This window comes from Pelobates fuscus, chromosome 3 (genome assembly GCF_036172605.1).
Source record: "Pelobates fuscus isolate aPelFus1 chromosome 3, aPelFus1.pri, whole genome shotgun sequence".
Lineage (NCBI taxonomy): Eukaryota > Metazoa > Chordata > Amphibia > Anura > Pelobatidae > Pelobates > Pelobates fuscus.
Genome location: NC_086319.1, coordinates 396,352,141 through 396,378,191, shown reverse-complemented (window position 1 = coordinate 396,378,191; position 26,051 = coordinate 396,352,141). Strand labels below are relative to the sequence as shown.

The 26,051-nt window shown below is 42.0% G+C and overlaps 17 non-coding genes across 17 annotated transcripts; all 17 read right to left on the bottom strand.

The window, feature by feature from the left end:
- Positions 1-666: 666 nt before the first annotated feature.
- Positions 667-748, bottom strand: TRNAL-AAG (transfer RNA leucine (anticodon AAG)). Its single transcript has one exon. It is a non-coding gene; the product is annotated as a tRNA-Leu (tRNA).
- Positions 749-4,167: 3,419 nt separating this feature from the next.
- On the bottom strand, positions 4,168-4,249 carry TRNAL-AAG (transfer RNA leucine (anticodon AAG)). Its single transcript has one exon. It is a non-coding gene; the product is annotated as a tRNA-Leu (tRNA).
- A 730-nt stretch (positions 4,250-4,979) lies between these two features.
- TRNAW-CCA (transfer RNA tryptophan (anticodon CCA)) lies at positions 4,980-5,051 on the bottom strand. The gene has a single exon. It is a non-coding gene; the product is annotated as a tRNA-Trp (tRNA).
- Positions 5,052-5,911: 860 nt separating this feature from the next.
- TRNAL-AAG (transfer RNA leucine (anticodon AAG)) lies at positions 5,912-5,993 on the bottom strand. Its single transcript has one exon. It is a non-coding gene; the product is annotated as a tRNA-Leu (tRNA).
- A 730-nt stretch (positions 5,994-6,723) lies between these two features.
- On the bottom strand, positions 6,724-6,795 carry TRNAW-CCA (transfer RNA tryptophan (anticodon CCA)). Its single transcript has one exon. It is a non-coding gene; the product is annotated as a tRNA-Trp (tRNA).
- Positions 6,796-7,656: 861 nt separating this feature from the next.
- TRNAL-AAG (transfer RNA leucine (anticodon AAG)) lies at positions 7,657-7,738 on the bottom strand. The gene has a single exon. It is a non-coding gene; the product is annotated as a tRNA-Leu (tRNA).
- Positions 7,739-8,468: 730 nt separating this feature from the next.
- On the bottom strand, positions 8,469-8,540 carry TRNAW-CCA (transfer RNA tryptophan (anticodon CCA)). Its single transcript has one exon. It is a non-coding gene; the product is annotated as a tRNA-Trp (tRNA).
- Positions 8,541-10,210: 1,670 nt separating this feature from the next.
- On the bottom strand, positions 10,211-10,282 carry TRNAW-CCA (transfer RNA tryptophan (anticodon CCA)). The gene has a single exon. It is a non-coding gene; the product is annotated as a tRNA-Trp (tRNA).
- An 860-nt stretch (positions 10,283-11,142) lies between these two features.
- TRNAL-AAG (transfer RNA leucine (anticodon AAG)) lies at positions 11,143-11,224 on the bottom strand. The gene has a single exon. It is a non-coding gene; the product is annotated as a tRNA-Leu (tRNA).
- A 730-nt stretch (positions 11,225-11,954) lies between these two features.
- Positions 11,955-12,026, bottom strand: TRNAW-CCA (transfer RNA tryptophan (anticodon CCA)). The gene has a single exon. It is a non-coding gene; the product is annotated as a tRNA-Trp (tRNA).
- Positions 12,027-13,692: 1,666 nt separating this feature from the next.
- TRNAW-CCA (transfer RNA tryptophan (anticodon CCA)) lies at positions 13,693-13,764 on the bottom strand. Its single transcript has one exon. It is a non-coding gene; the product is annotated as a tRNA-Trp (tRNA).
- Positions 13,765-17,163: 3,399 nt separating this feature from the next.
- Positions 17,164-17,235, bottom strand: TRNAW-CCA (transfer RNA tryptophan (anticodon CCA)). The gene has a single exon. It is a non-coding gene; the product is annotated as a tRNA-Trp (tRNA).
- Positions 17,236-18,906: 1,671 nt separating this feature from the next.
- On the bottom strand, positions 18,907-18,978 carry TRNAW-CCA (transfer RNA tryptophan (anticodon CCA)). The gene has a single exon. It is a non-coding gene; the product is annotated as a tRNA-Trp (tRNA).
- An 857-nt stretch (positions 18,979-19,835) lies between these two features.
- TRNAL-AAG (transfer RNA leucine (anticodon AAG)) lies at positions 19,836-19,917 on the bottom strand. The gene has a single exon. It is a non-coding gene; the product is annotated as a tRNA-Leu (tRNA).
- A 730-nt stretch (positions 19,918-20,647) lies between these two features.
- TRNAW-CCA (transfer RNA tryptophan (anticodon CCA)) lies at positions 20,648-20,719 on the bottom strand. Its single transcript has one exon. It is a non-coding gene; the product is annotated as a tRNA-Trp (tRNA).
- Positions 20,720-23,322: 2,603 nt separating this feature from the next.
- On the bottom strand, positions 23,323-23,404 carry TRNAL-AAG (transfer RNA leucine (anticodon AAG)). Its single transcript has one exon. It is a non-coding gene; the product is annotated as a tRNA-Leu (tRNA).
- A 582-nt stretch (positions 23,405-23,986) lies between these two features.
- On the bottom strand, positions 23,987-24,058 carry TRNAW-CCA (transfer RNA tryptophan (anticodon CCA)). Its single transcript has one exon. It is a non-coding gene; the product is annotated as a tRNA-Trp (tRNA).
- Between the last annotated feature and the right edge of the window lie 1,993 nt (positions 24,059-26,051).

Below are 26,051 nucleotides of genomic sequence, written 5' to 3'. Positions count from 1 at the left end.
AGCCAGTTTCTGTGTTTGTGGCCATGTGAAGCCATACCGGTTTAATAACATTACAATGGAACATGCAAATGCTGGGGTGAATCGTGCATGGTGTGGAATTCTCCACGTGACTTACTCTTTGCTAGCTTTATATTTAGGACAATTTATGGCCTCTTTCAAGTGAGAAGAAAGATGTTAAATTCTCTTCCTAAAGAAGGTGTTTTATGGAATTCAGTAGATGTATTTGAGGATGGCCTCGATGTTCTTGTTGCAAAACTGGAAACTATGCCACTTTAGTATCTAAAGTGGGTATTGTAACACAGCTTGTTGATCCAAGGAGAAATCGGAATGCACATATGGAGTTCTAAAGGAATCCTGCTGCCCATTTTGGGGCACAATTGAAAATGACTTCAGGTCTTTTTTTTTTTTTTTTTTCCTTTCTCCTTCTTTTGGAACAACAAGGGAAAGAAGGGTGGGTGAAATGTTGAAGCTGAGTCTTCTTTTCATCCTGCATTACTTTTCTAACTTTCTGTGTTACTGTTCCATTTTCAAAGATCAAATGAGTATGAAACAAGTGCATTTCCATGTACACATAAGTTGCACGCTGTGGCAAATAAGGAAGCGGTATTTAAACGGCGTGATACGTTTATTCATCCACAGAAGGCTGGAAGAAAAAAAAGATCCTGATGGCAGCGGTGGGATTCGAACCCACGCCTCCGAAGAGACTGGAGCCTTAATCCAGCGCCTTAGACCGCTCGGCCACGCTACCTGCGCAAAATTCCTGTGGCTGCGTACTCAAAACACGCACGCCATTTGGGAGCGTTCTGATCATTTCCTTTTCTTTCTTGTCAAAAGGTTGCAAGTCCCGACAATATCTTTCCACACTCATGCAGCACTGCTGGCGGCATAGGTCATTTAGAACGCCTTCACCTCTACAAGACCGCAAAAACACAAGAAAACTAGATCAATGCTAAAATATTACACATCCCCCTCTATTTATTCTCACACAGAAAGAGTTTAAAGCGCAAGTTCCTCATGTTACATTCAGGTGAAATCTGCTAGCGTGTCAAATGACCACCAACAGGTGCAAACAAAAGATAACAATTCAACACCAGCATAGGGAAAGTGCTGTCCTCCAGTATTCAGCATTCAAATGCTGCCTCTAGGAAATCGATTCATTAACCTGTTTTGACAAAAAGGGAGTAAAGCAAAAAAAAGGAGGAACCCATAAAATGACACGCTAAAGGAACAGGGGGACTCTATTTTAGGTTCCCGACTCCTAGTTTAAAATCCACAGGATTCATTTGAAACAATCATGAATCCTGCAGCATGTCAAATCTACCTACTGTAGATGAGCAGGACTTTTCCCGTTTTGACCATCAACATAATGAAATAACGCAAGTACGGGATATATGGATTATATATGCTAAGCCTGCTTTTTATCCAACTCTGGTATGACAAGAGATCTGTGCTTACTCTTCTCCAAAGCAAAAGCAGCATGACCCCGACGTGATTTGAACACGCAACCTTCTGATCTGAAGTCAGACGCGCTACCGTTGCACCACGAGGTCTCATTGTAAAGGTGGACGTGGTCGTCAACAGAGTAGCCAACAAAGGTAGTTTTTTTTCCCCCACCGACATAAAATTAGATCGATTCTGACAAATTAAATATTCAGCCTAAAGAGGAATGAAAATAAGTACTTTTCTTTTCAGCACAATACCACTGTAATTGAAGGCAAAGCCAAACAGAAAGGCACCGCACCAGCTAGCCAGTTTCTGTGTTTGTGGCCATGTGAAGCCATACCGGTTTAATTACATTACAATGGAACATGCAAATGCTGGGGTGAATCGTGCATGGTGTGGAATTCTCCACGTGACTTACTCTTTGCTAGCTTTATATTTAGGACAATTTATGGCCTCTTTCAAGTGAGAAGAAAGATGTTAAATTCTCTTCCTAAAGAAGGTGTTTTATGGAATTCAGTAGATGTATTTGAGGATGGCCTCGATGTTCTTGTTGCAAAGCTGGAAACTATGCCACTTTAGTATCTAAAGTGGGTATTGTAACACAGCTTGTTGATCCAAGGAGAAATCGGAATGCACATATGGAGTTCTAAAGGAATCCTGCTGCCCATTTTGGGGCACAATTGAAAATGACCAGGTCTTTTTTTTTTTTTTTTCTCCTTCTTTTCCTCCTTTCTCCTTCTTTTGGAACAACAAGGAGAAGAAGGGTGGGTGAAATGTTGAAGCTGAGTCTTCTTTTCATCCTGCATTACTTTTCTAACTTTCTGTGTTACTGTTCCATTTTCAAAGATCAAATGAGTATGAAACAAGTGCATTTCCATGTCCACATAAGTTGCACGCTGTGGCAAATAAGGAAGCGGTATTTAAACGGCGTGATACGTTTATTCATCCACAGAAGGCTGGAAGAAAAAAAAGAGCCTGATGGCAGCGGTGGAATTCGAACCCACGCCCCCAAAGAGACTGGAGCCTTAATCCAGCGCCTTAGACCGCTCGGCCACGCTACCTGCGCAAAATCCCTGTGGCTGCGTACTCAAAACACGCACGCCATTTGGGAGCGTTCTGATCATTTCCTTTTCTTTCTTGTCAAAAGGTTGCAAGTCCCGACAATATCTTTCCACACTCATGCAGCACTGCTGGCGGCATAGGTCATTTAGAACGCCTTCACCTCTACAAGACCGCAAAAACACAAGAAAACTAGATCAATGCTAAAATATTACACATCCCCCTCTATTTATTCTCACACAGAAAGAGTTTAAAGCGCAAGTTCCTCATGTTACATTCAGGTGAAATCTGCTAGCGTGTCAAATGACCACCAACAGGTGCAAACAAAAGATAACAATTCAACACCAGCATAGGGAAAGTGCTGTCCTCCAGTATTCAGCATTCAAATGCTGCCTCTAGGAAATCGATTCATTAACCTGTTTTGACAAAAAGGGAGTAAAGCAAAAAAAAGGAGGAACCCATAAAATGACACGCTAAAGGAACAGGGGGACTCTATTTTAGGTTCCCGACTCCTAGTTTAAAATCCACAGGATTCATTTGAAACAATCATGAATCCTGCAGCATGTCAAATCTACCTACTGTAGATGAGCAGGACTTTTCCCGTTTTGACCATCAACATAATGAAATAACGCAAGTACGGGATATATGGATTATATATGCTAAGCCTGCTTTTTATCCCACTCTGGTATGACAAGAGATCTGTGCTTACTCTTCTCCAAAGCAAAAGCAGCATGACCCCGACGTGATTTGAACACACAACCTTCTGATCTGGAGTCAGACGCGCTACCGTTGCGCCACGAGGTGTCATTGTAAAGGTGGATGTGGTCATCAACAGAGTAGCCAACAAAGGTAGGTTTTTTTCCCCCACCGACATAAAATTAGATAGATTCTGACAAATTAAATATTCAGCCTAAAGTGGAAAGAAAATAAGTACTTTTCTTTTCAGCACAATACCACTGTAATTGAAGGCAAAGCCAAACAGAAAGGCACCGCACCAGCTAGCCAGTTTCTGTGTTTGTGGCCATGTGAAGCCATACCGGTTTAATTACATTACAATGGAGCATGCAAATGCTGGGGTGAATCGTGCATGGTGTGGAATTCTCCACGTGACTTACTCTTTGCTAGCTTTATATTTAGGACAATTTATGGCCTCTTTCAAGTGAGAAGAAAGATGTTAAATTCTCTTCCTAAAGAAGGTGTTTTATGGAATTCAGTAGATGTATTTGAGGATGGCCTCGATGTTCTTGTGGCAAAGCTGGAAACTATGCCACTTTAGTATCTAAAGTGGGTATTGTAACACAGCTTGTTGATCCAAGGAGAAATCGGAATGCACATATGGAGTTCTAAAGGAATCCTGCTGCCCATTTTGGGGCACAATTGAAAATGACTTCAGGTCTTTTTTTTTTTTTTTTTCCTTTCTCCTTCTTTTGGAACAACAAGGGGAAGAAGGGTGGGTGAAATGTTGAAGCTGAGTCTTCTTTTCATCCTGCATTACTTTTCTAACTTTCTGTGTTACTGTTCCATTTTCAAAGATCAAATGAGTATGAAACAAGTGCATTTCCATGTCCACATAAGTTGCACGCTGTGGCAAATAAGGAAGCGGTATTTAAACGGCGTGATACGTTTATTCATCCACAGAAGGCTGGAAGAAAAAAAAGAGCCTGATGGCAGCGGTGGGATTCGAACCCACGCCCCAAAAGAGACTGGAGCCTTAATCCAGCGCCTTAGACCGCTCGGCCACGCTACCTGCGCAAAATCCCTGTGGCTGCGTACTCAAAACACGCACGCCATTTGGGAGCGTTCTGATCATTTCCATTTCTTTCTTGTCAAAAGGTTGCAAGTCCCGACAATATCTTTCCACACTCATGCAGCACTGCTGGCGGCATAGGTCATTTAGAACGCCTTCACCTCTACAAGACCGCAAAAACACAAGAAAACTAGATCAATGCTAAAATATTACACATCCCCCTCTATTTATTCTCACACAGAAAGAGTTTAAAGCGCAAGTTCCTCATGTTACATTCAGGTGAAATCTGCTAGCGTGTCAAATGACCACCAACAGGTGCAAACAAAAGATAACAATTCAACACCAGCATAGGGAAAGTGCTGTCCTCCAGTATTCAGCATTCAAATGCTGCCTCTAGGAAATCGATTCATTAACCTGTTTTGACAAAAAGGGAGTAAAGCAAAAAAAAGGAGGAACCCATAAAATGACACGCTAAAGGAACAGGGGGACTCTATTTTTGGTTCCCGACTCCTAGTTTAAAATCCACACGATTCATTTGAAACAATCAAGAATCCTGCAGCATGCCAAATCTACCTACTGTAGATTAGCAGGACTTTTCCCGTTTTGACCATCAACATAATGAAATAACGCAAGTATGGGATATATGGATTATATATGCTAAGCCTGCTTTTTATCCAACTCTGGTATGACAAGAGATCTGTGCTTACTCTTCTCCAAAGCAAAAGCAGCATGACCCCGACGTGATTTGAACACGCAACCTTCTGATCTGGAGTCAGACGCGCTACCGTTGCGCCACGAGGTCTCATTGTAAAAGTGGACGTGGTCGTCAACAGAGTAGCCAACAAAGGTAGTTTTTTTTCCCCCACCGACATAAAATTAGATCGATTCTGACAAATTAAATATTCAGCCTAAAGAGGAATGAAAATAAGTACTTTTCTTCTCAGCACAATACCACTGTAATTGAAGGCAAAGCCAAACAGAAAGGCACCGCACCAGCTAGCCAGTTTCTGTGTTTGTGGCCATGTGAAGCCATACCGGTTTAATTACATTACAATGGAACATGCAAATGCTGGGGTGAATCGTGCATGGTGTGGAATTCTCCACGTGACTTACTCTTTGCTAGCTTTATATTTAGGACTATTTATGGCCTCTTTCAAGTGAGAAGAAAGATGTTAAATTCTCTTCCTAAAGAAGGTGTTTTATGGAATTCAGTAGATGTATTTGAGGATGGCCTCGATGTTCTTGTGGCAAAGCTGGAAACTATGCCACTTTAGTATCTAAAGTGGGTATTGTAACACAGCTTGTTGATCCAAGGAGAAATCGGAATGCACATATGGAGTTCTAAAGGAATCCTGCTGCCCATTTTGGGGCACAATTGAAAATGACTTCAGGTCTTTTTTTTTTTTTTTTCCTTTCTCCTTCTTTTGGAACAACAAGGGGAAGAAGGGTGGGTGAAATGTTGAAGCTGAGTCTTCTTTTCATCCTGCATTACTTTTCTAACTTTCTGTGTTACTGTTCCATTTTCAAAGATCAAATGAGTATGAAACAAGTGCATTTCCATGTCCACATAAGTTGCACGCTGTGGCAAATAAGGAAGCGGTATTTAAACGGCGTGATACGTTTATTCATCCACAGAAGGCTGGAAGAAAAAAAAGAGCCTGATGGCAGCGGTGGGATTCGAACCCACGCCCCCAAAGAGACTGGAGCCTTAATCCAGCGCCTTAGACCGCTCGGCCACGCTACCTGCGCAAAATCTCTGTGGCTGCGTACGCAAAACACGCACGCCATTTGGGAGCGTTCTGATCATTTCCTTTTCTTTCTTGTCAAAAGGTTGCAAGTCCCGACAATATCTTTCCACACTCATGCAGCACTGCTGGCGGCATAGGTCATTTAGAACGCCTTCACCTCTACAAGACCGCAAAAACACAAGAAAACTAGATCAATGCTAAAATATTACACATCCCCCTCTATTTATTCTCACACAGAAAGAGTTTAAAGCGCAAGTTCCTCATGTTACATTCAGGTGAAATCTGCTAGCGTGTCAAATGACCACCAACAGGTGCAAACAAAAGATAACAATTCAACACCAGCATAGGGAAAGTGCTGTCCTCCAGTATTCAGCATTCAAATGCTGCCTCTAGGAAATCGATTCATTAACCTGTTTTGACAAAAAGGGAGTAAAGCAAAAAAAAGGAGGAACCCATAAAATGACACGCTAAAGGAACAGGGGGACTCTATTTTTGGTTCCCGACTCCTATTTTAAAATCCACACGAATCATTTGAAACAATCAAGAATCCTGCAGCATGCCAAATCAACCTACTGTAGATGAGCAGGACTTTTCCCGTTTTGACCATCAACATAATGAAATAACGCAAGTATGGGATATATGGATTATATATGCTAAGCCTGCTTTTTATCCAACTCTGGTATGACAAGAGATCTGTGCTTACTCTTCTCCAAAGCAAAAGCAGCATGACCCCGACGTGATTTGAACACGCAACCTTCTGATCTGGAGTCAGACGCGCTACCGTTGCACCACGAGGTCTCATTGTAAAAGTGGACGTGGTCGTCAACAGAGTAGCCAACAAAGGTAGTTTTTTTTCCCCCACCGACATAAAATTAGATCGATTCTGACAAATTAAATATTCAGCCTAAAGAGGAATGAAAATAAGTACTTTTCTTTTCAGCACAATACCACTGTAATTGAAGGCAAAGCCAAACAGAAAGGCACCGCACCAGCTAGCCAGTTTCTGTGTTTGTGGCCATGTGAAGCCATACCGGTTTAATTACATTACAATGGAACATGCAAATGCTGGGGTGAATCGTGCATGGTGTGGAATTCTCCACGTGACTTACTCTTTGCTAGCTTTATATTTAGGACAATTTATGGCCTCTTTCAAGTGAGAAGAAAGATGTTAAATTCTCTTCCTAAAGAAGGTGTTTTATGGAATTCAGTAGATGTATTTGAGGATGGCCTCGATGTTCTTGTGGCAAAGCTGGAAACTATGCCACTTTAGTATCTAAAGTGGGTATTGTAACACAGCTTGTTGATCCAAGGAGAAATCGGAATGCACATATGGAGTTCTAAAGGAATCCTGCTGCCCATTTTGGGGCACAATTGAAAATGACTTCAGGTCTTTTTTTTTTTTTTTTTCCTTTCTCCTTCTTTTGGAACAACAAGGGGAAGAAGGGTGGGTGAAATGTTGAAGCTGAGTCTTCTTTTCATCCTGCATTACTTTTCTAACTTTCTGTGTTACTGTTCCATTTTCAAAGATCAAATGAGTATGAAACAAGTGCATTTCCATGTCCACATAAGTTGCACGCTGTGGCAAATAAGGAAGCGGTATTTAAACGACGTGATACGTTTATTCATCCACAGAAGGCTGGAAGAAAAAAAAGAGACTGATGGCAGCGGTGGGATTCGAACCCACGCCCCCAAAGAGACTGGAGCCTTAATCCAGCGCCTTAGACCGCTCGGCCACGCTACCTGCACAAAATCCCTGTGGCTGCGTACTCAAAACACGCACGCCATTTGGGAGCGTTCTGATCATTTCCTTTTCTTTCTTGTCAAAAGGTTGCAAGTCCCGACAATATCTTTCCACACTCATGCAGCACTGCTTGCGGCATAGGTCATTTAGAACGCCTTCACCTCTACAAGACCGCAAAAACACAAGAAAACTAGATCAATGCTAAAATATTACACATCCCCCTCTATTTATTCTCACACAGAAAGAGTTTAAAGCGCAAGTTCCTCATGTTACATTCAGGTGAAATCTGCTAGCGTGTCAAATGACCACCAACAGGTGCAAACAAAAGATAACAATTCAACACCAGCATAGGGAAAGTGCTGTCCTCCAGTATTCAGCATTCAAATGCTGCCTCTAGGAAATCGATTCATTAACCTGTTTTGACAAAAAGGGAGTAAAGCAAAAAAAAGGAGGAACCCATAAAATGACACGCTAAAGGAACAGGGGGACTCTATTTTTGGTTCCCGACTCCTATTTTAAAATCCACACGAATCATTTGAAACAATCAAGAATCCTGCAGCATGCCAAATCTACCTACTGTAGATGAGCAGGACTTTTCCCGTTTTGACCATCAACATAATGAAATAACGCAAGTATGGGATATATGGATTATATATGCTAAGCCTGCTTTTTATCCAACTCTGGTATGACAAGAGATCTGTGCTTACTCTTCTCCAAAGCAAAAGCAGCATGACCCCGACATGATTTGAACACGCAACCTTCTGATCTGGAGTCAGACGCGCTACCGTTGCGCCACGAGGTCTCATTGTAAAAGTGGACGTGGTCGTCAACAGAGTAGCCAACAAAGGTAGTTTTTTTTCCCCCACCGACATAAAATTAGATCGATTCTGACAAATTAAATATTCAGCCTAAAGAGGAATGAAAATAAGTACTTTTCTTCTCAGCACAATACCACTGTAATTGAAGGCAAAGCCAAACAGAAAGGCACCGCACCAGCTAGCCAGTTTCTGTGTTTGTGGCCATGTGAAGCCATACCGGTTTAATTACATTACAATGGAACATGCAAATGCTGGGGTGAATCGTGCATGGTGTGGAATTCTCCACGTGACTTACTCTTTGCTAGCTTTATATTTAGGACAATTTATGGCCTCTTTCAAGTGAGAAGAAAGATGTTAAATTCTCTTCCTAAAGAAGGTGTTTTATGGAATTCAGTAGATGTATTTGAGGATGGCCTCGATGTTCTTGTGGCAAAGCTGGAAACTATGCCACTTTAGTATCTAAAGTGGGTATTGTAACACAGCTTGTTGATCCAAGGAGAAATCGGAATGCACATATGGAGTTCTAAAGGAATCCTGCTGCCCATTTTGGGGCACAATTGAAAATGACTTCAGGTCTTTTTTTTTTTTTTTCCTTTCTCCTTCTTTTGGAACAACAAGGGGAAGAAGGGTGGGTGAAATGTTGAAGCTGAGTCTTCTTTTCATCCTGCATTACTTTTCTAACTTTCTGTGTTACTGTTCCATTTTCAAAGATCAAATGAGTATGAAACAAGTGCATTTCCATGTCCACATAAGTTGCACGCTGTGGCAAATAAGGAAGCGGTATTTAAACGGCGTGATACGTTTATTCATCCACTGAAGGCTGGAAGAAAAAAAGAGCCTGATGGCAACGGTGGGATTCGAGCCCACGCCCCCGAAGAGACTGGAGCCTTAATCCAGCGCCTTAGACCGCTCGGCCACGCAACCTGCGCAAAATCCCTGTGGCTGCGTACTCAAAACACGCACGCCATTTGGGAGCGTTCTGATCATTTCCTTTTCTTTCTTGTCAAAAGGTTGCAAGTCCCGACAATATCTTTCCACACTCATGCAGCACTGCTGGCGGCATAGGTCATTTAGAACGCCTTCACCTCTACAAGACCGCAAAAACACAAGAAAACTAGATCAATGCTAAAATATTACACATCCCCCTCTATTTATTCTCACACAGAAAGAGTTTAAAGCGCAAGTTCCTCATGTTACATTCAGGTGAAATCTGCTAGCGTGTCAAATGACCACCAACAGGTGCAAACAAAAGATAACAATTCAACACCAGCATAGGGAAAGTGCTGTCCTCCAGTATTCAGCATTCAAATGCTGCCTCTAGGAAATCGATTCATTAACCTGTTTTGACAAAAAGGGAGTAAAGCAAAAAAAAGGAGGAACCCATAAAATGACACGCTAAAGGAACAGGGGGACTCTATTTTTGGTTCCCGACTCCTATTTTAAAATCCACACGATTCATTTGAAACAATCAAGAATCCTGCAGCATGCCAAATCTACCTACTGTAGATGAGCAGGACTTTTCCCGTTTTGACCATCAACATAATGAAATAACGCAAGTATGGGATATATGGATTATATATGCTAAGCCTGCTTTTTATCCAACTCTGGTATGACAAGAGATCTGTGCTTACTCTTCTCCAAAGCAAAAGCAGCATGACCCCGACGTGATTTGAACACGCAACCTTCTGATCTGGAGTCAGACGCGCTACCGTTGCGCCACGAGGTCTCATTGTAAAAGTGGACGTGGTCGTCAACAGAGTAGCCAACAAAGGTAGTTTTTTTTCCCCCACCGACATAAAATTAGATCGATTCTGACAAATTAAATATTCAGCCTAAAGAGGAATGAAAATAAGTACTTTTCTTTTCAGCACAATACCACTGTAATTGAAGGCAAAGCCAAACAGAAAGGCACCGCACCAGCTAGCCAGTTTCTGTGTTTGTGGCCATGTGAAGCCATACCGGTTTAATTACATTACAATGGAACATGCAAATGCTGGGGTGAATCGTGCATGGTGTGGAATTCTCCACGTGACTTACTCTTTGCTAGCTTTATATTTAGGACAATTTATGGCCTCTTTCAAGTGAGAAGAAAGATGTTAAATTCTCTTCCTAAAGAAGGTGTTTTATGGAATTCAGTAGATGTATTTGAGGATGGCCTCGATGTTCTTGTGGCAAAGCTGGAAACTATGCCACTTTAGTATCTAAAGTGGGTATTGTAACACAGCTTGTTGATCCAAGGAGAAATCGGAATGCACATATGGAGTTCTAAAGGAATCCTGCTGCCCATTTTGGGGCACAATTGAAAATGACTTCAGGTCTTTTTTTTTTTTTTTTTCCTTTCTCCTTCTTTTGGAACAACAAGGGAAAGAAGGGTGGGTGAAATGTTGAAGCTGAGTCTTCTTTTCATCCTGCATTACTTTTCTAAATTTCTGTGTTACTGTTCCATTTTCAAAGATCAAATGAGTATGAAACAAGTGCATTTCCATATCCACATAAGTTGCACGCTGTGGCAAATAAGGAAGCGGTATTTAAACGGCGTGATACGTTTATTCATCCACAGAAGGCTGGAAGAAAAAAAAAGACTGATGGCAGCGGTGGGATTCGAACCCACGCCCCCGAAGAGACTGGAGCCTTAATCCAGCGCCTTAGACCGCTCGGCCACGCTACCTGCGCAAAAACCCTGTGGCTGCGTACTCAAAACACGCACGCCATTTGGGAGTGTTCTGATCATTTCCTTTTCTTTCTTGTCAAAAGGTTGCAAGTCCCGACAATATCTTTCCACACTCATGCAGCACTGCTGGCGGCATAGGTCATTTAGAACGCCTTCACCTCTACAAGACCGCAAAAACACAAGAAAACTAGATCAATGCTAAAATATTACACATCCCCCTCTATTTATTCTCACACAGAAAGAGTTTAAAGCGCAAGTTCCTCATGTTACATTCAGGTGAAATCTGCTAGCGTGTCAAATGACCACCAACAGGTGCAAACAAAAGATAACAATTCAACACCAGCATAGGGAAAGTGCTGTCCTCCAGTATTCAGCATTCAAATGCTGCCTCTAGGAAATCGATTCATTAACCTGTTTTGACAAAAAGGGAGTAAAGCAAAAAAAAGGAGGAACCCATAAAATGACACGCTAAAGGAACAGGGGGACTCTATTTTTGGTTCCCGACTCCTATTTTAAAATCCACACGATTCATTTGAAACAATCAAGAATCCTGCAGCATGCCAAATCTACCTACTGTAGATGAGCAGGACTTTTCCCGTTTTGACCATCAACATAATGAAATAACGCAAGTATGGGATATATGGATTATATATGCTAAGCCTGCTTTTTATCCAACTCTGGTATGACAAGAGATCTGTGCTTACTCTTCTCCAAAGCAAAAGCAGCATGACCCCGACGTGATTTGAACACGCAACCTTCTGATCTGGAGTCAGACGCGCTACCGTTGCGCCACGAGGTCTCATTGTAAAAGTGGACGTGGTCGTCAACAGAGTAGCCAACAAAGGTAGTTTTTTTTCCCCCACCGACATAAAATTAGATCGATTCTGACAAATTAAATATTCAGCCTAAAGAGGAATGAAAATAAGTACTTTTCTTTTCAGCACAATACCACTGTAATTGAAGGCAAAGCCAAACAGAAAGGCACCGCACCAGCTAGCCAGTTTCTGTGTTTGTGGCCATGTGAAGCCATATCGGTTTAATTACATTACAATGGAACATGCAAATGCTGGGGTGAATCGTGCATGGTGTGGAATTCTCCACGTGACTTACTCTTTGCTAGCTTTATATTTAGGACAATTTATGGCCTCTTTCAAGTGAGAAGAAAGATGTTAAATTCTCTTCCTAAAGAAGGGGTTTTATGGAATTCAGTAGATGTATTTGAGGATGGCCTCGATGTTCTTGTGGCAAAGCTGGAAACTATGCCACTTTAGTATCTAAAGTGGGTATTGTAACACAGCTTGTTGATCCAAGGAGAAATCGGAATGCACATATGGAGTTCTAAAGGAATCCTGCTGCCCAACTTGGGGCACAATTGAAAATGACTTCAGGTCTTTCTTTTTTTCCTTTCTCCTTCTTTTGGAACAACAAGGGAAAGAAGGGTGGGTGAAATGTTGAAGCTGAGTCTTCTTTTCATCCTGCATTACTTTTCTAACTTTCTGTGTTACTGTTCCATTTTCAAAGATCAAATGAGTATGAAACAAGTGCATTTCCATGTCCACATAAGTTGCACGCTGTGGCAAATAAGGAAGCGGTATTTAAACGGCGTGATACGTTTATTCATCCACTGAAGGCTGGAAGAAAAAAAGAGCCTGATGGCAACGGTGGGATTCGAACCCACGCCCCCGAAGAGACTGGAGCCTTAATCCAGCGCCTTAGACCGCTCGGCCACGCAACCTGCGCAAAATCCCTGTGGCTGCGTACTCAAAACACGCACGCCATTTGGGAGCGTTCTGATCATTTCCTTTTCTTTCTTGTCAAAAGGTTGCAAGTCCCGACAATATCTTTCCACACTCATGCAGCACTGCTGGCGGCATAGGTCATTTAGAACGCCTTCACCTCTACAAGACCGCAAAAACACAAGAAAACTAGATCAATGCTAAAATATTACACATCCCCCTTTATTTATTCTCACACAGAAAGAGTTTAAAGCGCAAGTTCCTCATGTTACATTCAGGTGAAATCTGCTAGCGTGTCAAATGACCACCAACAGGTGCAAACAAAAGATAACAATTCAACACCAGCATAGGGAAAGTGCTGTCCTCCAGTATTCAGCATTCAAATGCTGCCTCTAGGAAATCGATTCATTAACCTGTTTTGACAAAATGGGAGTAAAGCAAAAAAAAGGAGGAACCCATAAAATGACACGCTAAAGGAACAAGGGGACTCTATTTTTGGTTCCCGACTCCTAGTTTAAAATCCACAGGATTCATTTGAAACAATCAGGAATCCTGCAGCATGTCAAATCTACCTACTGTAGATGAGCAGGACTTTTCACGTTTTGACCATCAACATAATGAAATAACGCAAGTACGGGATATATGGATTATATATGCTAAGCCTGCTTTTTATCCAACTCTGGTATGACAAGAGATCTGTGCTTACTCTTCTCCAAAGCAAAAGCAGCATGACCCCGACGTGATTTGAACACGCAACCTTCTGATCTGGAGTCAGACGCGCTACCGTTGCGCCACAAGGTCTCATTGTAAAGGTGGACGTGGTCGTCAACAGAGTAGCCAACAAAGGTAGTTTTTTTCCCCCAACCGACATAAAATTAGATCGATTATGACAAATTAAATATTCAGCCTAAAGAGGAATGAAAATAAGTACTTTTCTTTTCAGCACCATACCACTGTAATTGAAGGCAAAGCCAAACAGAAAGGCACTGCACCAGCTAGCCAGTTTCTGTGTTTGTGGCCATGTGAAGCCATACCGGTTTAATTACATTACAATGGAACATGCAAATGCTGGGGTGAATCGTGCATGGTGTGGAATTCTCCACGTGACTTACTCTTTGCTAGCTTTATATTTAGGACAATTTATGGTCTCTTTCAAGTGAGAAGAAAGATGTTAAATTATCTTCCTAAAGAAGGTGTTTTATGGAATTCAGTAGATGTATTTGAGGATGGCCTCGATGTTCTTGTGGCAAAGCTGGAAACTATGCCACTTTAGTATCTAAAGTGGGTATTGTAACACAGCTTGTTGATCCAAGGAGAAATCGGAATGCACATATGGAGTTCTAAAGGAATCCTGCTGCCCATTTTGGGGCACAATTGAAAATGACCAGGTCTTTTTTTTTTTTTTTCCTCCTTCTTTTCCTCCTTTCTCCTTCTTTTGGAACAACAAGGGGAAGAAGGGTGGGTGAAATGTTGAAGCTGAGTCTTCTTTTCATCCTGCATTACTTTTCTAACTTTCTGTGTTACTGTTCCATTTTCAAAGATCAAATGAGTATGAAACAAGTGCATTTCCATGTCCACATAAGTTGCACGCTGTGGCAAATAAGGAAGCGGTATTTAAACGGCGTGATACGTTTATTCATCCACTGAAGGCTGGAAGAAAAAAAGAGCCTGATGGCAACGGTGGGATTCGAACCCACGCCCCCGAAGAGACTGGAGCCTTAAACCGCTCGGCCACGCTACCTGCGCAAAATCCCTGCTGCTGCGTACTCAAAACACGCACGCCATTTGGGAGCGTTCTGATCATTTCCTTTTCTTTCTTGTCAAAAGGTTGCAAGTCCCGACAATATCTTTCCACACTCATGCAGCACTGCTGGCGGCATAGGTCATTTAGAACGCCTTCACCTCTACAAGACCGCAAAAACACAAGAAAACTAGATCAATGTTAAAATATTACACATCCCCCTCTATTTATTCTCACACAGAAAGAGTTTAAAGCGCAAGTTCCTCATGTTACATTCAGGTGAAATCTGCTAGCGTGTCAAATGACCACCAACAGGTGCAAACAAAAGATAACAATTCAACACCAGCATAGGGAAAGTGCTGTCCTCCACTATTCAGCATTCAAATGCTGCCTCTAGGAAATCGATTCATTAACCTGTTTTGACAAAAAGGGAGTAAAGCAAAAAAAAGGAGGAACCCATAAAATGACACGCTAAAGGAACAGGGGGACTCTATTTTTGGTTCCCGACTCCTAGTTTAAAATCCACAGGATTCATTTGAAACAATCAGGAATCCTGCAGCATGTCAAATCTACCTACTGTAGATGAGCAGGACTTTTCACGTTTTGACCATCAACATAATGAAATAACGCAAGTACGGGATATATGGATTATATATGCTAAGCCTGCTTTTTATCCAATTCTGGTGTGACAAGAGATCTGTGCTTACTCTTCTCCAAAGCAAAAGCAGCATGACCCCGACGTGATTTGAACACGCAACCTTCTGATCTGGAGTCAGACGCGCTACCATAGCGCCACAAGGTCTCATTGTAAAGGTGGACGTGGTCGTCAACAGAGTAGCCAACAAAGGTAGGTTTTTTTTCCCCCACCGACATAAAATTAGATCGATTCTGACAAATTAAATATTCAGCCTAAAGAGGAATGAAAATAAGTACTTTTCTTTTCAGCACAATACCACTGTAATTGAAGGCAAAGCCAAACAGAAAGGCACTGCACCAGCTAGCCAGTTTCTGTGTTTGTGGCCATGTGAAGCCATACCGGTTTAATTACATTACAATGGAACATGCAAATGCTGGGGTGAATCGTGCATGGTGTGGAATTCTCCACGTGACTTACTCTTTGCTAGCTTTATATTTAGGACAATTTATGGCCTCTTTCAAGTGAGAAGAAAGATGTTAAATTCTCTTCCTAAAGAAGGTGTTTTATGGAATTCAGTAGATGTATTTGAGGATGGCCTCGATGTTCTTGTGGCAAAGCTGGAAACTATGCCACTTTAGTATCTAAAGTGGGTATTGTAACACAGCTTGTTGATCCAAGGAGAAATCGGAATGCACATATGGAGTTCTAAAGGAATCCTGCTGCCCATTTTGGGGCACAATTGAAAATGACTTCAGGTCTTTTTTTTTTTTTTCCTTTCTCCTTCTTTTGGAACAACAAGGGGAAGAAGGGTGGGTGAAATGTTGAAGCTGAGTCTTCTTTTCATCCTGCATTACTTTTCTAACTTTCTGTGTTACTGTTCCATTTTCAAAGATCAAATGAGTATGAAACAAGTGCATTTCCATGTCCACATAAGTTGCACGCTGTGGCAAATAAGGAAGCGGTATTTAAACGGCGTGATACGTTTATTCATCCACTGAAGGCTGGAATAAAAAAAGAGCCTGATGGCAGCGGTGGGATTCGAACCCACACCCCCGAAGAGACTGGAGCCTTAGACCGCTCAGCCACGCTACCTGCGCAAAATCCCTGGGGCTGCTTACTCAAAACACGCACGCCATTTGGGAGCGTTCTGATCATTTCCTTTTCTTTCTTGTCAAAAGGTTGCAAGTCCCGACAATATCTTTCCACACTCATGCAGCACTGCTGGCGGCATAGGTCATTTAGAACACCTTCACCTCTACAAGACCGCAAAAACACAAGAAAACTAGATCAATGCTAAAATATTACACATCCCCCTCTATTTATTCTCACACAGAAAGAGTTTAAAGCGCAAGTTCCTCATGTTACATTCAGGTGAAATCTGCTAGCGTGTCAAATGACCACCAACAGGTGTAAACAAAAGATAACAATTCAACACCAGCATAGGGAAAGTGCTGTCCTCCAGTATTCAGCATTCAAATGCTGCCTCTAGGAAATCGATTCATTAACCTGTTTTGACAAAAAGGGAGTAAAGCAAAAAAAAGGAGGAACCCATAAAATGACACGCTAAAGGAACAGGGGGACTCTATTTTTGGTTCCCGACTCCTAGTTTAAAATCCACAGGATTCATTTGAAACAATCAGGAATCCAGCAGGATGTCAAATCTACCTACTGTAGATGAGCAGGACTTTTCACGTTTTGACCATCAACATAATGAAATAACGCAAGTACGGGATATATGGATTATATATGCTAAGCCTGCTTTTTATCCAACTCTGGTATGACAAGAGATCTGTGCTTACTCTTCTCTAAAGCAAAAGCAGCATGACCCCGACGTGATTTGAACACGCAACCTTCTGATCTGGAGTCAGACGCACTACCGTTGCGCCACGAGGTCTCATTGTAAAGGTGGACGTGGTCGTCAACAGAGTAGCCAACAAAGGTTGTTTTCTTTCCCCCACCGACATAAAATTAGATCGATTCTGACAAATTAAATATTCAGCCTAAAGAGGAATGAAAATAAGTACTTTTCTTTTCAGCACAATACCACTGTAATTGAAGGCAAAGCCAAATAGAAAGGCACCGCACCAGCTAGCCAGTTTCTGTGTTTGTGGCCATGTGAAGCCATACCGGTTTAATTACATTACAATGGAACATGCAAATGCTGGGGTGAATCGTGCATGGTGTGGAATTCTCCACGTGACTTACTCTTTGCTAGCTTTATATTTAGGACAATTTATGGCCTCTTTCAAGTGAGAAGAAAGATGTTAAATTCTCTTCCTAAAGAAGGTGTTTTATGGAATTCAGTAGATGTATTTGAGGATGGCCTCGATGTTCTTGTGGCAAAGCTGGAAACTATGCCACTTTAGTATCTAAAGTGGGTATTGTAACACAGCTTGTTGATCCAAGGAGAAATCGGAATGCACATATGGAGTTCTAAAGGAATCCTGCTGCCCATTTTGGGGCACAATTGAAAATGACTTCAGGTCTTTTTTTTTTTTTTTTCCTTTCTCCTTCTTTTGGAACAACAAGGGGAAGAAGGGTGGGTGAAATGTTGAAGCTGAGTCTTCTTTTCATCCTGCATTACTTTTCTAACTTTCTGTGTTACTGTTCCATTTTCAAAGATCAAATGAGTATGAAACAAGTGCATTTCCATGTCCACATAAGTTGCACGCTGTGGCAAATAAGGAAGCGGTATTTAAACGGCGTGATACGTTTATTCATCCACAGAAGGCTGGAAGAAAAAAAGAGCCTGATGGCAGCGGCGGGATTCGAACCCACGCCCCCAAAGAGACTGGAGCCTTAATCCAGTGCCTTAGACCGCTCGGCCACGCTTCCTGCACAAAATCCCTGTGGCTGCGTACTCAAAACACGCACGCCATTTGGGAGCGTTCTGATCATTTCCTTTTCTTTCTTGTCAAAAGGTTGCAAGTCCCGACAATATCTTTCCACACTCATGCAGCACTGATGGCGGCATAGGTCATTTAGAACGCCTTCACCTCTACAAGACCGCAAAAACACAAGAAAACTAGATCAATGCTAAAATATTACACATCCCCCTCTATTTATTCTCACACAGAAAGAGTTTAAAGCGCAAGTTCCTCATGTTACATTCAGGTGAAATCTGCTAGCGTGTCAAATGACCACCAACAGGTGCAAACAAAAGATAACAATTCAACACCAGCATAGGGAAAGTGCTGTCCTCCAGTATTCAGCATTCAAATGCTGCCTCTAGGAAATCGATTCATTAACCTGTTTTGACAAAAAGGGAGTAAAGCAAAAAAAAGGAGGAACCCATAAAATGACACGGTAAAGGAACAGGGGGACTCTATTTTTGGTTCCCGACTCCTAGTTTAAAATCCACAGGATTCATTTGAAACAATCAGGAATCCTGCAGCATGTCAAATCTACCTACTGTAGATGAGCAGGACTTTTCCCGTTTTGACCATCAACATAATGAAATAACGCAAGTACGGGATATATGGATTATATATGCTAAGCCTGCTTTTTATCCAACTCTGGTGTGACAAGAGATCTGTGCTTACTCTTCTCCAAAGCAAAAGCAGCATGACCCCGACGTGATTTGAACACGCAACCTTCTGATCTGGAGTCAGACGCGCTACCATTGCGCCACAAGGTCTCATTGTAAAGGTGGACGTGGTCGTCAACAGAGTAGCCAACAAAGGTAGGTTTTTTTTCCCCCACCGACATAAAATTAGATCGATTCTGACAAATTAAATATTCAGCCTAAAGAGGAATGAAAATAAGTACTTTTCTTTTCAGCACAATACCACTGTAATTGAAGGCAAAGCCAAACAGAAAGGCACTGCACCAGCTAGCCAGTTTCTGTTTTTGTGGCCATGTGAAGCCATACCGGTTTAATTACATTACAATGGAACATGCAAATGCTGGGGTGAATCGTGCATGGTGTGGAATTCTCCACGTGACTTACTCTTTGCTAGCTTTATATTTAGGACAATTTATGGCCTCTTTCAAGTGAGAAGAAAGATGTTAAATTCTCTTCCTAAAGAAGGTGTTTTATGGAATTCAGTAGATGTATTTGAGGATGGCCTCGATGTTCTTGTGGCAAAGCTGGAAACTATGCCACTTTAGTATCTAAAGTGGGTATTGTAACACAGCTTGTTGATCCAAGGAGAAATCGGAATGCACATATGGAGTTCTAAAGGAATCCTGCTGCCCATTTTGGGGCACAATTGAAAATGACTTCAGGTCTTTTTTTTTTTTTCCTTTCTCCTTCTTTTGGAACAACAAGGGGAAGAAGGGTGGGTGAAATGTTGAAGCTGAGTCTTCTTTTCATCCTGCATTACTTTTCTAACTTTCTGTGTTACTGTTCCATTTTCAAAGATCAAATGAGTATGAAACAAGTGCATTTCCATGTCCACATAAGTTGCACGCTGTGGCAAATAAGGAAGCGGTATTTAAACGGCGTGATACGTTTATTCATCCACAGAAGGCTGGAAGAAAAAAAGAGCCTGATGGCAGCGGTGGGATTCGAACCCACGCCCCCAAAGAGACTGGAGCCTTAATCCAGCGCCTTAGACCGCTCGGCCACGCTACCTGCACAAAATCCCTGTGGCTGCGTACTCAAAACACGCACGCCATTTGGGAGCGTTCTGATCATTTCCTTTTCTTTCTTGTCAAAAGGTTGCAAGTCCCGACAATATCTTTCCACACTCATGCAGCACTGCTGGCGGCATAGGTCATTTAGAACGCCTTCACCTCTACAAGACCGCAAAAACACAAGAAAACTAGATCAATGTTAAAATATTACACATCCCCCTCTATTTATTCTCACACAGAAAGAGTTTAAAGCGCAAGTTCCTCATGTTACATTCAGGTGAAATCTGCTAGCGTGTCAAATGACCACCAACAGGTGCAAACAAAAGATAACAATTCAACACCAGCATAGGGAAAGTGCTGTCCTCCAGTATTCAGCATTCAAATGCTGCCTCTAGGAAATCGATTCATTAACCTGTTTTGACAAAAAGGGAGTAAAGCAAAAAAATGGAGGAACCCATAAAATGACACGCTAAAGGAACAGGGGGACGCTATTTTTGGTTCCCGACTCCTAGTTTAAATTCCACAGGATTCATTTGAAACAATCAGGAATCCTGCAGCATGTCAAATCTACCTACTGTAGATGAGCAGGACTTTTCACGTTTTGACCATCAACATAATGAAATAACGCAAGTACGGGATATATGGATTATATATGCTAAGCCTGCTTTTTATCCAACTCTGGTATGACAAGAGATCTGTGCTTACTCTTCTCCAAAGCAAAAGCAGCATGACACCGACGTGATTTGAACACGCAACCTTCTGATCTGGAGTCAGACGCGCTACCGTTGCGCCACGAGGTCTCATTGTAAAGGTGGACGTGGTCGTCAACAGAGTAGCCAACAAAGGTTGTTTTTTTTCCCCCACCGACATAAAATTAGATCGATTCTGACAAATTAAATATTCAGCCTAAAGAGGAATGAAAATAAGTACTTTTCTTTTCAGCACAATACCACTGTAATTGAAGGCAAAGCCAAACAGAAAGGCACCGCACCAGCTAGCCAGTTTCTGTGTTTGTGGCCATGTGAAGCCATACCGGTTTAATTACATTACAATGGAACATGCAAATGCTGGGGTGAATCGTGCATGGTGTGGAATTCTCCACGTGACTTACTCTTTGCTAGCTTTATATTTAGGACAATTTATGGCCTCTTTCAAGTGAGAAGAAAGATGTTAAATTCTCTTCCTAAAGAAGGTGTTTTATGGAATTCAGTAGATGTATTTGAGAATGGCCTCGATGTTCTTGTGGCAAAGCTGGAAACTATGCCACTTTAGTATCTAAAGTGGGTATTGTAACACAGCTTGTTGATCCAAGGAGAAATCGGAATGCACATATGGAGTTCTAAAGGAATCCTGCTGCCCATTTTGGGGCACAATTGAAAATGACTTCAGGTCTTTTTTTTTTTTTCCTTTCTCCTTCTTTTGGAACAACAAGGGGAAGAAGGGTGGGTGAAATGTTGAAGCTGAGTCTTCTTTTCATCCTGCATTACTTTTCTAACTTTCTGTGTTACTGTTCCATTTTCAAAGATCAAATGAGTATGAAACAAGTGCATTTCCATGTCCACATAAGTTGCACGCTGTGGCAAATAAGGAAGCGGTATTTAAACGGCGTGATACGTTTATTCATCCACAGAAGGCTGGAAGAAAAAAAAGAGCCTGATGGCAGCGGTGGGATTCGAACCCACGCACCCGAAGAGACTGGAGCCTTAATCCAGCGCCTTAGTCCGCTCGGCCACGCTATCTGCGCAAAATCCCTGTGGCTGCGTACTCAAAACACGCACGCCATTTGGGAGCGTTCTGATCATTTCCTTTTCTTTCTTGTCAAAAGGTTGCAAGTCCCGACAATATCTTTCCACACTCATGCAGCACTGCTGGCGGCATAGGTCATTTAGAACGCCTTCACCTCTACAAGACCGCAAAAACACAAGAAAACTAGATCAATGCTAAAATATTACACATCCCCCTCTATTTATTCTCACACAGAAAGAGTTTAAAGCGCAAGTTCCTCATGTTACATTCAGGTGAAATCTGCTAGCGTGTCAAATGACCACCAACAGGTGCAAACAAAAGATAACAATTCAACACCAGCATAGGGAAAGTGCTGTCCTCCAGTATTCAGCATTCAAATGCTGCCTCTAGGAAATCGATTCATTAACCTGTTTTGACAAAAAGGGAGTAAAGCATAAAAAAGGAGGAACCCATAAAATGACACGCTAAAGGAACAGGGGGACTCTATTTTTGATTCCCGACTCCTAGTTTAAAATCCACAGGATTCATTTGAAACAATCAGGAATCCTGCAGCATGTCAAATCTACCTACTGTAGATGAGCAGGACTTTTCCCGTTTTGACTCTCAACATAATGAAATAACGCAAGTACGGGATATATGGATTATATATGCTAAGCCTGCTTTTTATCCAACTCTGGTATGACAAGAGATCTGTGCTTACTCTTCTGCTAAGCAAAAGCAGCATGACCCCGACGTGATTTCAACACGCAATCTTCTGATCTGGAGTCAGACGCGCTACCGTTGCGCCACGAGGTCTCATTGTAAAGGTGGACGCGGTCGTCAACAGAGTAGCAAACAAAGGTAGGTTTTTTTTCCCCCACCGACATAAAATTAGATAGATTCTGACAAATTCAATATTCAGCCTAAAGAGGAATGAAAATAAGTACTTTTCTTTTCAGCACAATACCACTGTAATTGAAGGCAAAGCCAAACAGAAAGGCACCGCACCAGCTAGCCAGTTTCTGTGTTTGTGGCCATGTGAAGCCATACCGGTTTAATTACATTACAATGGAACATGCAAATGCTGGGGTGAATCGTGCATGGTGTGGAATTCTCCACGTGACTTACTCTTTGCTAGCTTTATATTTAGGACAATTTATGGCCTCTTTCAAGTGAGAAGAAAGATGTTAAATTCTCTTCCTAAAGAAGGTGTTTTATGGAATTCAGTAGATGTATTTGAGAATGGCCTCGATGTTCTTGTGGCAAAGCTGGAAACTATGCCACTTTAGTATCTAAAGTGGGTATTGTAACACAGCTTGTTGATCCAAGGAGAAATCGGAATGCACATATGGAGTTCTAAAGGAATCCTGCTGCCCATTTTGGGGCACAATTGAAAATGACTTCAGGTCTTTTTTTTGTTTTTTTTTCCTTTCTCCTTCTTTTGGAACAACAAGGGGAAGAAGGGTGGGTGAAATGTTGAAGCTGAGTCTTCTTTTCATCCTGCATTACTTTTCTAACTTTCTGTGTTACTGTTCCATTTTCAAAGATCAAATGAGTATGAAACAAGTGCATTTCCATGTCCACATAAGTTGCACGCTGTGGCAAATACGGAAGCGGTATTTAAACGGCGTGATACGTTTATTCATCCACAGAAGGCTGGAAGAAAAAAAGAGCCCAATGGCAGCGGTGGGATTCGAACCCACGCCCCCGAAGAGACTGGAGCCTTAATCCAGCGCCTTAGACCGCTCGGCCACGCTACCTGCGCAAAATCCCTGTGGCTGCGTACTCAAAACACGCACGCCATTTGGGAGCGTTCTGATCATTTCCTTTTCTTTCTTGTCAAAAGGTTGCAAGTCCCGACAATATCTTTCCACACTCATGCAGCACTGATGGCGGCATAGGTCATTTAGAACGCCTTCACCTCTACAAGACCGCAAAAACACAAGAAAACTAGATCAATGCTAAAATATTACACATCCCCCTATTCAGAATTCAAATGCTGCCTCTAGGAAATCGATTCATTAACCTGTTTTGACAAAAAGGGAGTAAAGCAAAAAAAAGGAGGAACCCATAAAATGACACGCTAAAGGAACAGGGGGACTCTATTTTTGATTCCCGACTCCTAGTTTAAAATCCACAGGATTCATTTGAAACAATCAGGAATCCTGCAGCATGTCAAATCTACCTACTGTAGATGAGCAGGACTTTTCCCGTTTTGACCATCAACATAATGAAATAACGCAAGTACGGGATATATGGATCATATATGCTAAGCCTGCTTTTTATCCAACTCTGGTATGACAAGAGATCTGTGCTTACTCTTCTCCAAAGCAAAAGCAGCATGACCCCGACGTGATTTGAACACGCAACCTTCTGATCTGGAGTCAGACGCGCTACCGTTGCGCCACGAGGTCTCATTGTAAAGGTGGACGTGGTCGTCAACAGAGTAGCCAACAAAGGTTGTTTTTTTTCCCCCACCGACATAAAATTAGATCGATTCTGACAAATTAAATATTCAGCCTAAAGAGGAATGAAAATAAGTACTTTTCTTTTCAGCACAATACCACTGTAATTGAAGGCAAAGCCAAACAGAAAGGCACCGCACCAGCTAGCCAGTTTCTCTGTTTGTGGCCATGTGAAGCCATACCGGTTTAATTACATTACAATGGAACATGCAAATGCTGGGGTGAATCGTGCATGGTGTGGAATTCTCCACGTGACTTACTCTTTGCTAGCTTTATATTTAGGACAATTTATGGCCTCTTTCAAGTGAGAAGAAAGATGTTAAATTCTCTTCCTAAAGAAGGTGTTTTATGGAATTCAGTAGATGTATTTGAGAATGGCCTCGATGTTCTTGTGGCAAAGCTGGAAACTATGCCACTTTAGTATCTAAAGTGGGTATTGTAACACAGCTTGTTGATCCAAGGAGAAATCGGAATGCACATATGGAGTTCTAAAGGAATCCTGCTGCCCATTTTGGGGCACAATTGAAAATGACTTCAGGTCTTTTTTTTTTTTTCCTTTCTCCTTCTTTTGGAACAACAAGGGGAAGAAGGGTGGGTGAAATGTTGAAGCTGAGTCTTCTTTTCATCCTGCATTACTTTTCTAACTTTCTGTGTTACTGTTCCATTTTCAAAGATCAAATGAGTATGAAACAAGTGCATTTCCATGTCCACATAAGTTGCACGCTGTGGCAAATAAGGAAGCGGTATTTAAACGACGTGATACGTTTATTCATCCACAGAAGGCTGGAAGAAAAAAAAGAGCCTGATGGCAGCGGTGGGATTCGAACCCACGCACCCGAAGAGACTGGAGCCTTAATCCAGCGCCTTAGTCCGCTCGGCCACGCTATCAGCGCAAAATCCCTGTGGCTGCGTACTCAAAACACGCACGCCATTTGGGAGCGTTCTGATCATTTCCTTTTCTTTCTTGTCAAAAGGTTGCAAGTCCCGACAATATCTTTCCACACTCATGCAGCACTGCTGGCGGCATAGGTCATTTAGAACGCCTTCACCTCTACAAGACCGCAAAAACACAAGAAAACTAGATCAATGCTAAAATATTACACATCCCCCTCTATTTATTCTCACACAGAAAGAGTTTAAAGCGCAAGTTCCTCATGTTACATTCAGGTGAAATCTGCTAGCGTGTCAAATGACCACCAACAGGTGCAAACAAAAGATAACAATTCAACACCAGCATAGGGAAAGTGCTGTCCTCCAGTATTCAGCATTCAAATGCTGCCTCTAGGAAATCGATTCATTAACCTGTTTTGACAAAAAGGGAGTAAAGCATAAAAAAGGAGGAACCCATAAAATGACACGCTAAAGGAACAGGGGGACTCTATTTTTGATTCCCGACTCCTAGTTTAAAATCCACAGGATTCATTTGAAACAATCAGGAATCCTGCAGCATGTCAAATCTACCTACTGTAGATGAGCAGGACTTTTCCCGTTTTGACTCTCAACATAATGAAATAACGCAAGTACGGGATATATGGATTATATATGCTAAGCCTGCTTTTTATCCAACTCTGGTATGACAAGAGATCTGTGCTTACTCTTCTGCTAAGCAAAAGCAGCATGACCCCGACGTGATTTCAACACGCAATCTTCTGATCTGGAGTCAGACGCGCTACCGTTGCGCCACGAGGTCTCATTGTAAAGGTGGACGCGGTCGTCAACAGAGTAGCAAACAAAGGTAGGTTTTTTTTCCCCCACCGACATAAAATTAGATATATTCTGACAAATTAAATATTCAGCCTAAAGAGGAATGAAAATAAGTACTTTTCTTTTCAGCACAATACCACTGTAATTGAAGGCAAAGCCAAACAGAAAGGCACCGCACCAGCTAGCCAGTTTCTGTGTTTGTGGCCATGTGAAGCCATACCGGTTTAATTACATTACA